General features: G+C 44.9%; 1 protein-coding gene across 5 annotated transcripts in view; it reads right to left on the reverse strand.

Moving 5' to 3' along the window:
- Positions 1-14,406, reverse strand: part of LOC143214037 (receptor-type guanylate cyclase Gyc76C) — a 118,254-nt gene that overhangs the window by 88,445 nt on the left and 15,403 nt on the right. For 3 of the 5 annotated variants that reach the window (XM_076434578.1, XM_076434597.1, XM_076434561.1), the window contains exon 1: positions 13,645-14,324. The exons of the other annotated variants lie outside the window; for them this stretch is intronic. The gene's annotated coding sequence lies outside the window, so the exon portion shown is untranslated. Of the gene's footprint in view, positions 1-13,644; positions 14,325-14,406 lie in introns of those variants that run through there. 5 annotated transcript variants of the gene reach the window in all.

The raw sequence follows: 14,406 nt of genomic DNA on the forward strand, positions 1-14,406 counted from the left end.
TGGCGCAAAGAGAAGGCAAGATTTTCATGATCTTCACCAGATCAAGAAGATTACCTTCCCTCTGAAGCCTTCCTTCAGAGCACTTCCATTAGAGGATATACATATATAGACATAGATAAACTGTGCCTGTATCAAATACAGAAACGCTTGGGATTTTTCCCGGTGTCGAGGACCCTATTTAAGCGATAGCTACCGAGGGTCCCGTGGATCTTAATTCACAGTGAAACCGGAACGAATGCCCGCAGCAGCCGTAACGAGTTGCCACGCTTCGATCCCGAAGGGAATCGAGTCGGGTCTCGAGTCAAATCTCGTCACGGCGCAGCGAGCTGGGAACACCCACATAGCACTGTAAGGCAGAATACGTAGGTGATTTCACTGTTCCGGCACACGGCGCGGCACGACGATGCATCGGATAAGAGAGAGAGGGAGAAAGACACGAACCGGAGTCCAGATATAGACCTGCTGTAGGTAATAGTTCGGTAGGTGGTATGTAGTGGTAGCGCGAGCGGTAGGACCGGTAGGTTTGGTTTACGTCAAGTTTGTTGCGGCCAGCCGGTTCGCCACTTTTCTTCTTCTCTTCGTCCTCTTCCTCTTCCTTTACCTTTTTTCGACCGCGGCTTTTCTTCCTTTTTGCGTCCACTTACCCCTCCCATCGATATTTCCCTTCTCGTTCACTTTACGCGGGACACCAAGTTTTGCTTCTCGCAAAGCTATATCAGCTATTCAGCGGATCGTCGGACCCTATTCAAGTCTCTGTTGATAGGTAATTATTTCATTTGTATTTATGTGATTATTCGAAGGTTTTAGATTCATTGAGAACTCGAGGAGAACTAACAATAAGAGAAACAAGTGTCTTTTACATTTCTCATCTAATAAAACTATCGAATAAATAAAATTCTAAAGAACACAAGCTTCGGTCGAGATTTCTCTAAAATATAGCAATCTTACACGTTACGTTCTGAAATCATTCTATGGTCGTTGAAAACTCTTCGCTGCCTGGCTGTCTGACCATAAACGACCAAATCTACTCTGACGCCATTGGACGAGTAAAATTCTAAAGTACGCGACACGATTTCAATTAATAAGAACATCCTAACTCCAATTACTAATATCGAACCCATCCGCACTAATTTGCCAACAAAAGATCGACACAAAATTAATCTAATTTAATGTTCTCTATAATCCGTTTTCTGTACACATTTTGTATATTTCTGTACAATAAAGACCGACGTAAACATGTTCAAATAAAGATCCAATTGATTTAAGATGTGTCGCCTCGTTGGCTGTAAGAGAGGAGCTGTCAAGAAGCTATGCAAATCTGTTAAATAAGGGTGGTCACCCCTCAATTCCAGAACAACAAGGGAGTGGGACCCAGAATTGCTCGTCAATCAGGGAATGGTGGGAACGGAAAGGAAATCTCAAAGAGTCCTCTTTGTAGATACCGACGACTTTGATAGAGGCGTGTCCACGTCGACAACCTACCATTAGGATGAATAAGCATATCTTTATGAGATCTGGGCAAACGAGCCTAGTCTATCAGCCGCGTCTTTTCTTTTTTCTCTCGGATGAGCGACAAATCCTAGAATCGCGTAGAACGTTTCTCTCTAGATAGGAAAATTGCAGAGTCGCCTGACATATGTGAATTGGTGGCTGGAGCAACGTTGGATGTCAGATTTCTTTAAGATCTATCTTAGCTTTTATTGTTCTCCCATAAAATCCTGCTTTCTTGTAAAATTTGCACTTTATATCGTCCAACGTCGTTTCAGCCAACAATTGGTACAAAAATACTCAATGAGGTAAAATATGCATTGAACAATACTGTCAATAAAGAAACAGGCGAAACAACAAGTCGTTTATTATTTGGTGTCAATCAAAAAGGCCATGCGAGTGATGAAATTAAGGAATATTTAGATAAAAATGTACATAATAATAACAGAGATGTAGTACAATTGAGGTCTAGGGCATCCGATAATATGATTACGTGTCAAAATTCTAATGGGAAATATTTTAATAATAATCATGTTAACGAACACGCACATGCAATAAATTACTTTTATAAAATCCCTTCAGAAATAAAATTGTTAGCTGGAACAACATTGGATGATATAATGCGCAAATTTTGCAGGAGAGCATGATTTGATGGGAGAATAATCAAAGCTAAAATATATAGAATAGATAAATTTTCTACGCCACAAATTCAAAATTACTATTAGAGTTAGGTATTAATTTGCAATGGTGCTTTTTGTACCCATTTCGATAAATATAAGTGTGTAATGACCGAAAAATTAGGTCTTCCAGATCTAGTGATAAGGGTTGATTGATCAAAGCAAGAACTGAGACTATCTGACAATTTTAACAACGGGACTAAAGTTGAAGTTTTCTAAACTCCTTTGTACAATGTACAATGTCCGCAAATCTGGTGATACGAGTTAATTGAGCAAAGGGGAAGAATTAGTTATCGCTACAAGCTTTCTAAAATCGCCAAGTGGACTCGAATCGGTAGCACACGCTATAAATGCATATAGATCGAATCACGATCCAATCGATTTCTTGTCGCTCCCGGTCTTAAAGGTTTGCTCAGCCTCCGCGAGATTGTAAACTCCTCTAACCGCTCTTTCATTATCCCCGGCGCAAAAACCGCCGTCGATTCCCTCGAAAGCGTAAAAGAGAAACGAGAAAGAACGCAGAAATCAAAGAGCATGTCGCTCTGGGTGACGCACGACACGATGCGACGCGACGGGCTGCTCTCGGCGGCGAAGTATGTATCAATTGTGCGAGGAGCGTGTCTCACCGAAGCAATGTGAAACTCTATATGTCGGAATCTCCATTGCCGGGACAATATCCATTATTATATTACATCATTGCGTAATCGACGTTTACGGTTTTATGGGACTGGCCTCGCCGTGTGTCTAACAAACTCGGAATCGGAATTGCTCGGCGGATTCCGTGAACGTTCGGATTCCGTCCGCGCCGCCGTGCCGGTCGGCTTTGGTAGACATGCTGGCAGCGATCAGGATTTCCCGGTATTCGAGCGAGTCGAACGACGTGTACGTGAAAGGGAAGAAAAGCGGCGAGAGGTTCCCACTCTGCCATCCAAGTGATCCAGACGCGGCTGTGTCCGATCCATGCCGATGCTACTGCCTTGCAACATTGAAATTTCGCGCGAGTCCCTCGACGGATTACATCCGAGACTCGTACGTTTCACTGTCTTCGCGAAAGTCAGGCTTAGAAGCATCCATCGAGCGGCGTGATCGATGTCGAAAAGTGCAAACGGTGCGATTACGCTTCAGAAGAATGCTTCTACTAAAACGTATATGTATAATAATCTCGGTGAAATAATCTCGTTTTGCAAAGGCGGGACACCTTCCTTTCATTTATTTAATAATCCTACAAGTTAAAAATACTACACCAACATTATTATATAGATGCTTTTCATCTTTCCAGTGTTTTTGACTGCATCAAGCACTCTCCGTGCCTCACGAGAAGTTTCGCGTGACGGCACAGAGGCAAAGAAGGTCCTCGCTCGCACCCAATGGTTAGGTTTTGACGTCACACACTTTAGCGAATAACTCGGCTGAAACCGAAAATGCGTGTGGAATGACCCAATCGGACATTGGGACTGCCAGGGGACTTCTTGCGAGGCATTTAGAAGTACCTACCCAAAGTTACCTAAAGTCGTTCCTCTAAATTGGGTTTAGCAAAGCAATAGCTATTTGTATTAGGACCGGTATCAACATTAATCTAAAACTAGGTTCGAAAATACGTAAAAAAAAAGATTGACACACGAATATTCGAATGTACGCAGAGCCGCGTAAATAAATCTTTCCGCAAATCCAAGAATGTCCACCGATCATTCCACCGGGAACACTGATCTCGGCGATCACCCTGGCTTTCGGTTAGCGGTTAGAGTTAGGCAACCCGTCTCGCCCCGTCGTTAAAGTGTTAATTCTCCCCACAGATCCACCTGCTACGGGTCCGATTAACGACCACGGGAGGTGTTCCTTTCATAAATTTCCACCCCGGCTGCGTCTCCCCGTGCCCGGTCCCACCGACACGAACCCCCTTGGGCCGGCGGAGGACCGAACAGGGGGTTAAGCAGCCCGTTTCACGGGGAACTGGTTCTAACGGAGTTTTATGCCGCGCGTTGGACCAGTTTTGCGGCCGTCAATGAAGTGCACTGTACACCGTCGTCGCGAGAGTGTACCGGCTGAAATGCACTCCCGCAGGGGAATCGGCAGAGATGAAGGGGGGAAGAGAGAAGATGAAGAGAGGGAGAGGACTGGTGCACGCGGTGCACATTGCCCAGCGCAGCGCCGAGAACCAGTCATTGGCCGATCGGCCAATCGCGTCACGGACCAAAAGAAGACGAACGCCGGTCACTCGTTTCGAATGGTTCGCCATGAGTCGATTCGTGCGACGACGATCTTCTCTCCTCTCTCGTTGCACATCTCTCTCACTCTCTCTCCTGCTCACCCTCGTTGCATCCTCGTCGCTTCTTATCGAGTATGCACCGTGCGCACACACACGTTCGCGAGCACGCGATTCACCGCTCTCTGTCTCTTCCCCCCCTCTCAGCCGCCCTCCCTCTTCTTTTTCACCGATCGTATCAGTCCCTCTCTCTCTCTCTCTCTATCTCCCTCTCCGTCTCGTTCACAGTCCAGCTTCGTCTGTCGCACCGCTATTTTGTCTGTCGCACCGCTACTTTGTCTCTCCCGCACGCTCGTCTCCTCTCTTTCTTTCTCTGCATCGGTCTCTCCTCATTGCAAAGTGCCGTAATATTCTCCTGCCGGAGTTATTTTCGTCGCGCTCGCCGAACCAGCTCTCCCGAGGCGGCATTGCACGAGGTTGCTCTCTGCGCATTGTCTCGAGGCCCCTGCCGGAGTAACTGGATTTCCAGGCTAGCAAGGCGATCGCCGCCGATACCGGCGATCTTCCCACTTCGCCTTTGTCTCTCGCTTCTCTCTCTCTCCCTCTCTATATCCTTCTCTTCCACGGCCCCCTTCTTTCCCTCGCGACCGACCGCCCTTTTTGCTCCGGGACAAAGAAAAGGGCGCTTTCGAGGAGGTCTGCTCGACTGCAGATACGCCGGGGCATTTTCGAAATGTACTCCGGGCGTTGTATTTATACCGCCCCAGTTTCTGCATTTAAATCCCCAGTGCTCTCCAGAATAGCGTTCAACGCAGCGTCTCCCCTGCAGTCTTTCGCGCAATTTCGTGAACGTTCGGATTCGGAGTGCATAACATGTTTTATAGAGTTGTGCAAGGTCCGTTTGGACAAACGCGCGAATCCGTCGGACAACTGGTTTTCGACGCAGAATCGGCCACGAGAACCGCTCTCGGGAAACCACAGTGCCGCTTTTAGACTCGTTAAATACATCTGCAGATCGTTAATCGGGGCCTGAATGAAAGGAACATCATGATCAGCCGAGACAACCGTACTCGTAATCTCGTGCACGCCGGAGTGTACCGTGCGGCTCTTCTGGCTGTGTATCTGTGCGCGCGTAAAACAGCCCGCGCTTGTTTATGCACGTGTGAGTGGCACTCGTTACTTAATGCTTACTTATGTCGGCGCATTACTCGTTAGTCATTACTCAACCACCCTTGCTGACTCGCCGCGCGGCAGCACCTTGATATTTGTCGGGACCGAAAATTAAAGGGTCCGCGCGATGGTTCCTCCGTGAATTCGAGTGCGGTTTTTAACCTAAACGTTGACTGGTGCCTTGTGAACATTGCGAAAGTTCATCTACTTCGGCTTTCGAGAAACCTCTATTATCGCCATTCGCAGAAGAATCGACAGATACAAATAAACAATAGAAATAACTTCACCACAAATGTTGTTCTTTGATTTAGTATTAACACTAAACCTACCGAGCTTTACAAGTAGCCGGTACATGCTGCATTATAAAAATAACAAGATTAAATTTATTTGAACCTTGTGCGGTACATATTATAATATCTGTTCTACTAAATATAATTGTTTAATTATTTATCACGAAAACATCTTTATAATTTCAATAATTGTGAAATAAAAGATCTGGAACCTGGTTGTTTGATAATCTATTTATGTTCGAAAAATATTGTCAAAGAAACCACGAAAACAGGCATCAGATTGTTCGAAAATTGATACGAGAGAAAGCGTCACAATTTCGTCTACTTGAAGCATATCGGACCCTATCGAATCAAAATCGGATTATTTTTCAAAGACCACTCGAATCGCACGATAAAGAATCTCTTAAAAACCGATCTAATGTACGCGTGATAAGAAGAGACTATCGGAAGAGCGATCATCGTGAACTGAATTGGAACCAGGTCTGACCAGTGGTGGTACGTTTCCCCTTGAAATGGCCGGTCGCGGCGAGCGTGAATTAAAAACCGTTTCCCTGAAAGCGCGGCCGGTCGTCTAATATTAGCTCGAGTCGAGAGAAAAAGTGTGGTATCATGATCGCTTACATCATCGAGCTCTACGTTTTATTAATTTCCCCCGGAACGGCGAGGCGCACAGGTCAATCGCGTAATTTCAATGGCTGCGGCGTGGCGCGAAGCCGGCCAGCGATGCGGAGGTAATTACGGCCATTAAGCACGGGGAATACTTAGCTTGACTGATTGATTAGAAAGTGCGTGTGGTTTTTTTTTCACTGCGCGGCGCGTTTCCGTCACGCGGGGGAAAAGTCGGGCTTGCACGATTGCTTTCTTTCGATCGCAGCCGAGATTACGTTCCCGTCGGATTATCGGTTCATCCGGCTAATCGATCTCTTCGCGATTCGCGAATTTATTGGTCGTTTTGCGCGTAGGTATAGAGCTGGCCGGCGAGCCTGCCTCGCGGGCACGATTCGCCTAAGCGGCACACGGTGCGGCGCACAATATCCAGCGAAAACGTACAAAGCGTTACGGTGTAACGAACGCAATTACAATAAATTGCTCGCATTAATTGCCATTAGATGGGCCGTAGATCATGCGCGCTCGCAGCGCACCGCTGCGGCGATCGAACGGACCAATACCGGGTTCTCTGCGCGATCTCTCTCCCCCTCCCCACCTCTCTCGCAAGCAGATTTATTGCGTCCGCGAGCAATTTACGCACGTGTATCCTAAACTGAAATTATGCAAAACATTCCCGCGGCGCGGTAGTCTAACGAGTGGTATTTTTAATCGACCCGCCCATTAGAGAATATCGAGACTCGGTTCCGCGTATGTGCGCGCGGAGTCGTGCCCACGAGCTGTGCCAGTCACGTTACGTTGCAGTTATTATTCCACATTTTCACGCAAGAGCAGAGTCACTTCGCGAGCTCGGCCCGCCGCCAGCTCTAATAAAGTTGTAAATAGCCTTTTTAAGAGGTGTCGCACGCGCGTCACCCGGCTCTAACCCGCCTTCGTTATTGCGCGCGACTGTCTTGCTCTCTCTCTCTCTCTCTCTCTCTCTCTCTCTCTCTCTCTCTCTCTCTCTCTCTCTCTCTCTCTCTCTCTCTGTCTCTCCTCTTGTTGACTGTAACACGCGACCCATTTTTCTCCTCCTTTTTCTAAATTGCTTCGGTGACCACCCGGCCAAATAAAAACTAATTCGCGCTGCGAAGGAGAAGAACTACCGACGAATGCAAACGAGCCATGTTGCATTGTGGCTGATGATGCGGCCAACGTGGACTGTGGACGACACGTTGCTGGTTGTTAGTAACTTTAATTGGTCAGGCCGCAATCTGCTTTCTTTTTTTGGATAAGGACGTTCTCTCCCGAGTGAGAGGTTCAAGGTCATTTTTGGCCGACACCGTTGCTGGAATCTATAGTTTGTAACTCGTAATTATACTGTAGATCTTTTTTTATGCAAAATGAAATTTGGAGGAACTATAAAATCACTGATTCACAGAACTCGGACAATAATTACATATGCTAATCACACGAGTATCACTATTTCCGCGATGCTAATGTTTACACTTTGCACTCGGAGCTATTTTAATTCGAAAATTAAACACTTTTTCCTAGTTAGAATAACTGCATTCTTTATGATGTCTTTCATTTTATAATATGTATGTACTTAAATGTGTAGCGATTGATCACATACCAATATGTTTAATAATGTCAACAATATTTTGAATAATGGTACAGCAGTTTTTAGTGGTGATTCTGAGCCACCACTCGATTGCTAATGGTTAATGGATTCACTGAAATGACAGTTCTTATCATTTCTACCTGTCAATGAAATTTATAATGGCTGAAAGATGTCCACCTAAAATGTATATGTATATTCGAGTCACAGAGTGTGCGGGCACGAGTGATTTTGCGAACCACTGCACGTAGCTGTTTAAATCCAATTTCGACAACTGTCTACTATGTTTGGTGAAACGAGTAACGTTGCTAGAATTTTATTCGTAATGAATATGCAATCTTTTTGTGCCGTTGTTCAACCATCCTGCAGCGATGTATTGCATTGAACAACTCATTCGATCGAACCGATGCGACCAAATTTAACTTTCTGTAAATTGCATCTAGATGTGCGTGACCTTGCGAATTTATTTTATACAAATCTCACACTTGTATAATTTTTCTATACTTTTCTGAATGAATCGTATAAAATATATTTACTATCTTGAAAATGTTAATTTTCAGAGTGAACAGTCTTGTATGATCTGTAGCCTAACTGTACTAATTTATTAGTAGACTGCGGATTTTATGCATTTGTGACAGAAATGTGCACGTACAATTTCTAAGCAGTGAACGAATTAAGCAGATTTAAGGATATCCGTGTATTAACTTCAGCTTAGTAAGACGATTAAAAGAAGAAAGAAATTTCTATTTGGCTAGTGTGTCTTGCAATCAATGCAAATATTTTTTATTTTGCATAAAGAGCCGCAGTCTAATTATAATTAATAATATAAAATAATTCTGTCAGCCATATCGCCACCAAGTTTTCGAAATTCTTAGGGAGAAGACTTTCTCCTGATCGAGAGTTGACCAGGTTCGCTGTCGTTTGACGAGGGTTTGCGGATCTGATGTGACGACACGCGCAGCGTGCAGCGGCCACCTGTTCCGCAGCTAAACAATGTTGCTGCTTAACAGTGGTATAGCGGTCAACAAAGGGGTTAAGCATCGACGTTCGAAATAATTAAGTTCGTTAAACGTCTCCGCTGGTACGGTCGTTCCACCGAGTCTCGCTTTTGAACGGCGCACGATGAAAAGCCATTGTTTGGCCGGCGCGGCGCGCTGGCTACGCCGGCCATCTCTCTCTCCTGGACAATACTTATCGTCGCAACCTTTGCTCCGCGGCTAGCGAGCGAATTTTATTTTCTCGGATTACCAGCATTCACGCCGACGATCCAAATGTCACGACTATCCGCGATTCGATTCATCACGCGTTTCGCGGTTCCCGATTTTCTGCATGCTTCAAAATTCCACCTTTCTTTCAACTGAACCCTCACAATGGTTGCTACTCGATTGTGTAATTGCAAATTTTTGCATAAAATTTGATTGTTGCATAAAAGTTCCTGAGGTAAGTTGTTCCAATCATTATTTATAAAAAAGGCGCGATTCGTTGTCAGTTGTTTTGGTTATAAAAGTGGGTAAAGACACTCTGTCGGCCATTTCTGTGGCGTCCGCGGTAGTGTAGTGTGTGTTTTTAACGGAGGCTTAGTTACGTACCAGATAAGTATTTATTAAAAGTCCCGCTTCGTTCAATGACAAATAAATAAAAAAATATAAAAAACCTAGGTAAATATTGACAAAAGGGGAGCCAGCTCCGATGACCTTTATCTTCACATATGTTGTCAAGGTCAACATTCTGAAGAACTTTTTCCTATACATGTACCCGTCGCTCGGTCCTTAGTTTCGTATTAAATATATTAGAAGTACACTTTATCCTCCTACAAGCTGTCACTGAACGGTAATTAAAATGTACTTCTCAAGGGTTGGGAGGGGGGCGGCTTCACCTTACGTCGACGCTTACAGTGTTCCGCATTTCACATGGATTTCTGTAGGTATTGTCTGACCCAGACCTAACGTCCACACGCAAAACATAGAAAGATTATACATACATAGAGAGAAATGCATGGCAATCGTAAACGTATGGATGTATTTTTTGAAATAATGAGCACAATGTATCCAATAAACAATTGATAGAAGATATTAATATTTCATTTTTGAATATCCTGGATTAAAACTTGCAAAATGAAATGTACTCATAATCTCGATTTATTTAAAGTATTTTTGCAAATATCTCGGAAACAAAGGTATGTATAGGAAAAAGTAGTTCAGAATGTAAACCTTGACAACATATTTCAAGGGCAACGCGATCGGAGCTTGGTCTCCTTTTGTCAATATTTACCAAAACCTATTACAATATTTTAATTATAAAATATAATAAATTTAACAATACACATTACCCGTTAGCCCCTTGCCGTATTTTGACGAGCCAGGCTCGTGATGAAAATTTTTTTAACAAAGTCTAACAAATATGAATGTTACGCGTTTAATTTAGATGAAATAAAATTTGATTCGTTTGTAATCAATATTTAACCATTAAAATAAATGTAGCCATACACACACACAAAAAATATCAATTTTCTCTCCTCTTCTACAACATTTTTCGGGATAAAGACGTTCTAATCACTGTAACTGTAAAAGAAAAGGTCCGGCAAGGGGTTAAAGATGTTTGTTCAAAATCGGAACTTATAGGCCCGGTCTTCTCTATTACCCGATTGTAAAGTTGTCGCACTGACTTCTGTAGATGTACCAAAGAACTGCTACAGAAGCTGACCCAAGATTCTAAGCTTTACTTTGCCGTATTTTGCCTGTCGAAGGGAGAAAATGTAATTTTTCCGGAAAGATGAAATTTCAGATTAATTACGTTTCCGTAAATTCCAACAGATGGTCTAAAACTGTGTTCACAGGTACACCAGAGAGAACGAAATTTTCTGATGAACACCGGAAAAGGTACCGACGATTCAGCTGGTGAGTCGAGGTAAGACGCGCGATGTTGCGCCCATTGAAAAATTGAAGTTATCGACGAACAAAGAAGACGACAACGAAGACAAATTGTATATGAGCAAACGTTAGCATCCAGTTGAAATGTTCGCAAATGTTTTCGCTCGAAATCATTTCGTAAATTTGAAAAAGAAACTTGGGAAACGCTTGACTGAGAAAAAAATGTTCGAACACGTCGAGAATTGCGAGAGAATCGAGAAGTCGGTTCGGCCGCGGAAAAAGTTACGCTGGAAATTTTCCTCTACGTTCTCTTATCAGCTCGTTAAGTAAACTGTTAACGGTTAGAGCACCGTGGACCCTGGCACGACAGATCAGACGTCGTCGCTCCAGTAATTTCTCGGGATCGGAGGTACGGTCGCGCGCGAGCCTCGGTTTCGTTTGCTTTTGTACACGTCAGAGATTCGTGTGTATCGGAACCGAGCGACGAAAATACAACACGCGTCGCGTCGATTACTAGCGGCAAATAATATAGGGGAGTCCGATGTAAAACGACGAAAATCGTTTATTGAATGTTTTCTCAGACATGTTTTTCACTAGGTGGAAGTTGTAGAAGTTACGTTATGACAGTAGTCGCACAGTAGTCGTTTGAATGGTTCGCTGTGTCCGAATATCGTCTGTGTACAATAAAAAGCCTTTCCGAGCAAAACCTGTTCCGATTAGTCATAGTGAACGGAAAAAATTAATTATAACGTATGTTCCTAGTTTCACTTGTACTGTCAGTCGCTTGTTCTACGATTTCTTGCATTTCACGTTTATCACCAGACTCGTTTGCAGGATACAGATTGACAAAAGGAAAATAGCATTTCTTTTTATATTCAGAGGAATGAGATAATGTTTCTAAATAATTTCTAATTTCTAATTTTGTGTCTCTGTGACACAATTTTATGAAATAGGGGATGACGAAATAGTTGAAGGAATTAGTGGGACAAATCGCTGAAATTATCGGAGGAAAATATCTTCAGCTCAATACTTCAATATGCGCTCCACGTGGGATGGAACGTGTTAAATGACTCATCACTACACTGCGGACATTCATGCAAAATCAACATTTTTCTGCATTGTTTGCAACAAATAAGAATTAAGTAGACATTGATCTTCTTTCTTATTAGGATTAATAGGTTGAAACACGTTTGATAGTATTTTAAAATTCATTTGTCGTTTTAACTTTTTAGTATTTTTAGTAACAGTTGACGAATGGAAAATTTCTCAGTTTTCTAGGAATGCTATCTGTGATGTTCCAAATTTTTTAAGTATTGTATACTTATCATTTAACCCTCGCAAGGTAAGGTCTAATAACACATGAATAGTAAGGTGGAGTCTCTTAGAACACGACAAATGAATTTCATAAACAGCCTCGTTTTTAATAAACGTGGGATAAAAAATAACACAGAATAAAAAGTCAACAAACAGATTTAATTTTATTCATATAAAAATTCGTTTCAAAAATCTGAAGCTGGGATAGTCTCCGAGACCCCACATTACCTTGCGAAGGTTAAAAATCAGTAAAATTTCATAAATACTTATGAAGATAAATTTTTCTTTCATTTTCCTCCAAAACTGTATGGGGTCCAATTACCTCCTGTACACGGTTACATTAGAATAGCAGTACGCGCATACAGAAGATTAAAAAGTATTTGAGTGGACCTAGGTCGCCGAAGGCTGGTTATCGAAAGCAGCACCTTCGGGGGGTTTAGAGCGCACGTTTCCGGTTCCGTTCTCGTCGGCCATGCGAGCGACAGTTCTCGGTCGTAAACACCGGCCGTAATCACGAAACGAGACGAGCAACGACAACAACGGGGTCCCGGGGCCTCGTTCGAAGAACCATAAACGCCGCGCTCCCGAGGAGCCGAAACCACTCTAATTCCCGTGGAACCGCGCGACGTAGAAGAAACGTCAACAATGTCGTTTCCGGAAATACACGGGCGGTCGGCGACAAAGGTATTCGAGATTTCCATCACAAGGGGCGCCTCGTCACGCGTCAAAAATCTCATTTAACAACAACAGGCGGCGGAGCATCTTTGGCGTCGCGATGTGCATCGTTTCCCGACTCGGTTTCGCGGGCCACGATCTCCGGAAGATCATCCTTATCGAAGAGGAATCGATCTTTTTTTTCCCTCCCTCTCTCTCTTTCTCTCCCCTCACCCTCGATCGTTACCAAACGTCGATATATATCGAGTGACACTCGCGGGAATTTTTGTTAGAGGAATTTCCTTGCGGCAGCTGGCGCGAGTCCAATCGTTTGCTCTAGCGAGCGCTCGCTAGAGACCGTCCTCCTATTCGCTCGTGTGTGTACTCGCGCGCAACTATTCCCGCCGCCGCACCACGCCGCGCCGGTTCTCTCATGGCTTGCAGAGAGACAGAGAGAGAGAGAGAGAGAGGGGGGGGGAAGAGAGAGAAGAAGAAGAGAGAGCTAGCGAACGGTGCGCCGACCGACGACGACGACGATGCTCGCTTCGATAGAGAAGCGGGAGAGAGAAAGAGCTCGTGGAAAAAGAGAGAAAGAGGGAACACCGGTGGAAAGGGAGGAAGAACACAGAGAGGAAAGCAAAGAAAGAAGAGAGGGTGGAGTAGGTGGGGAGCAACATGGGGGAGAGAGAGAAAGAGAGGGTGGGAGGGAGGCAGGGGGGCGGGAGGAAGAGGGAAGAGTAGTGTACACGGGGCGCACACGGTTCTCTGTTACCTGCGACTCGTGGCCGTGTCCAGCATGGTAATCCAATCTCTCGGATGGGGGGCTACCTCGTCATCCCTGCGGGTCTCTGGTTGACCGATCGCGAAAAGTCGAGGAACTTCACTGAACGGCTACTTCCGTCCTCTTCCCGGGGCACTGCTCGTCGGTAATAAAAATCACTCACTAGCCGTGCGATTCCCGGCGTGAATGTGCACGAGAGAGAACGCGGAAGGACGCCTCTGGCTGGCGCGAACACGAGACGCGCACACCTCCGGATTCGCTCCACAAGCTTCTGCTATCCTCTTTTCTATTTGCGACTTTTTTCCCTGCTTGTAAACCGTTTCTTTTATCACCCGTCTGTAGTTGTTGTCGTCGTCGTCCTCGTCGTCCTCGTCTTCGTCGTCGTCGACGTCGCTGACGTTGCCTGGTCGGAACCGAATCAGACCCACTGCGCGAACGAGAGAAACGCACGCACGCGCGCGCGCCGTAAACAACACTCGACGACTGGAACCGAATATTCGTGTACGTGCTGGTTTCAGCCGCCACGATCACGGGAATACCGCGGGCTGCTGCTGCTGCTCGGTTTCACGAGGAACGATACGCGCCACCGCGACACCCAATCTACGTACCCCCACACGACAACCGTACGCTAGCAGAGGCCGCAATACACTGAGCGAACACATGACTCCGAGGGGGCCTAGTGCATGCGCGCGCCGCACAGTGGGCGCCACCGACGAGACGCGGCGTGACGATCGCCGATCGTAGAATTACGAA

This window comes from Lasioglossum baleicum, chromosome 1 (genome assembly GCF_051020765.1).
Source record: "Lasioglossum baleicum chromosome 1, iyLasBale1, whole genome shotgun sequence".
In the NCBI taxonomy this organism is placed as follows: Eukaryota; Metazoa; Arthropoda; class Insecta; order Hymenoptera; family Halictidae; genus Lasioglossum; species Lasioglossum baleicum.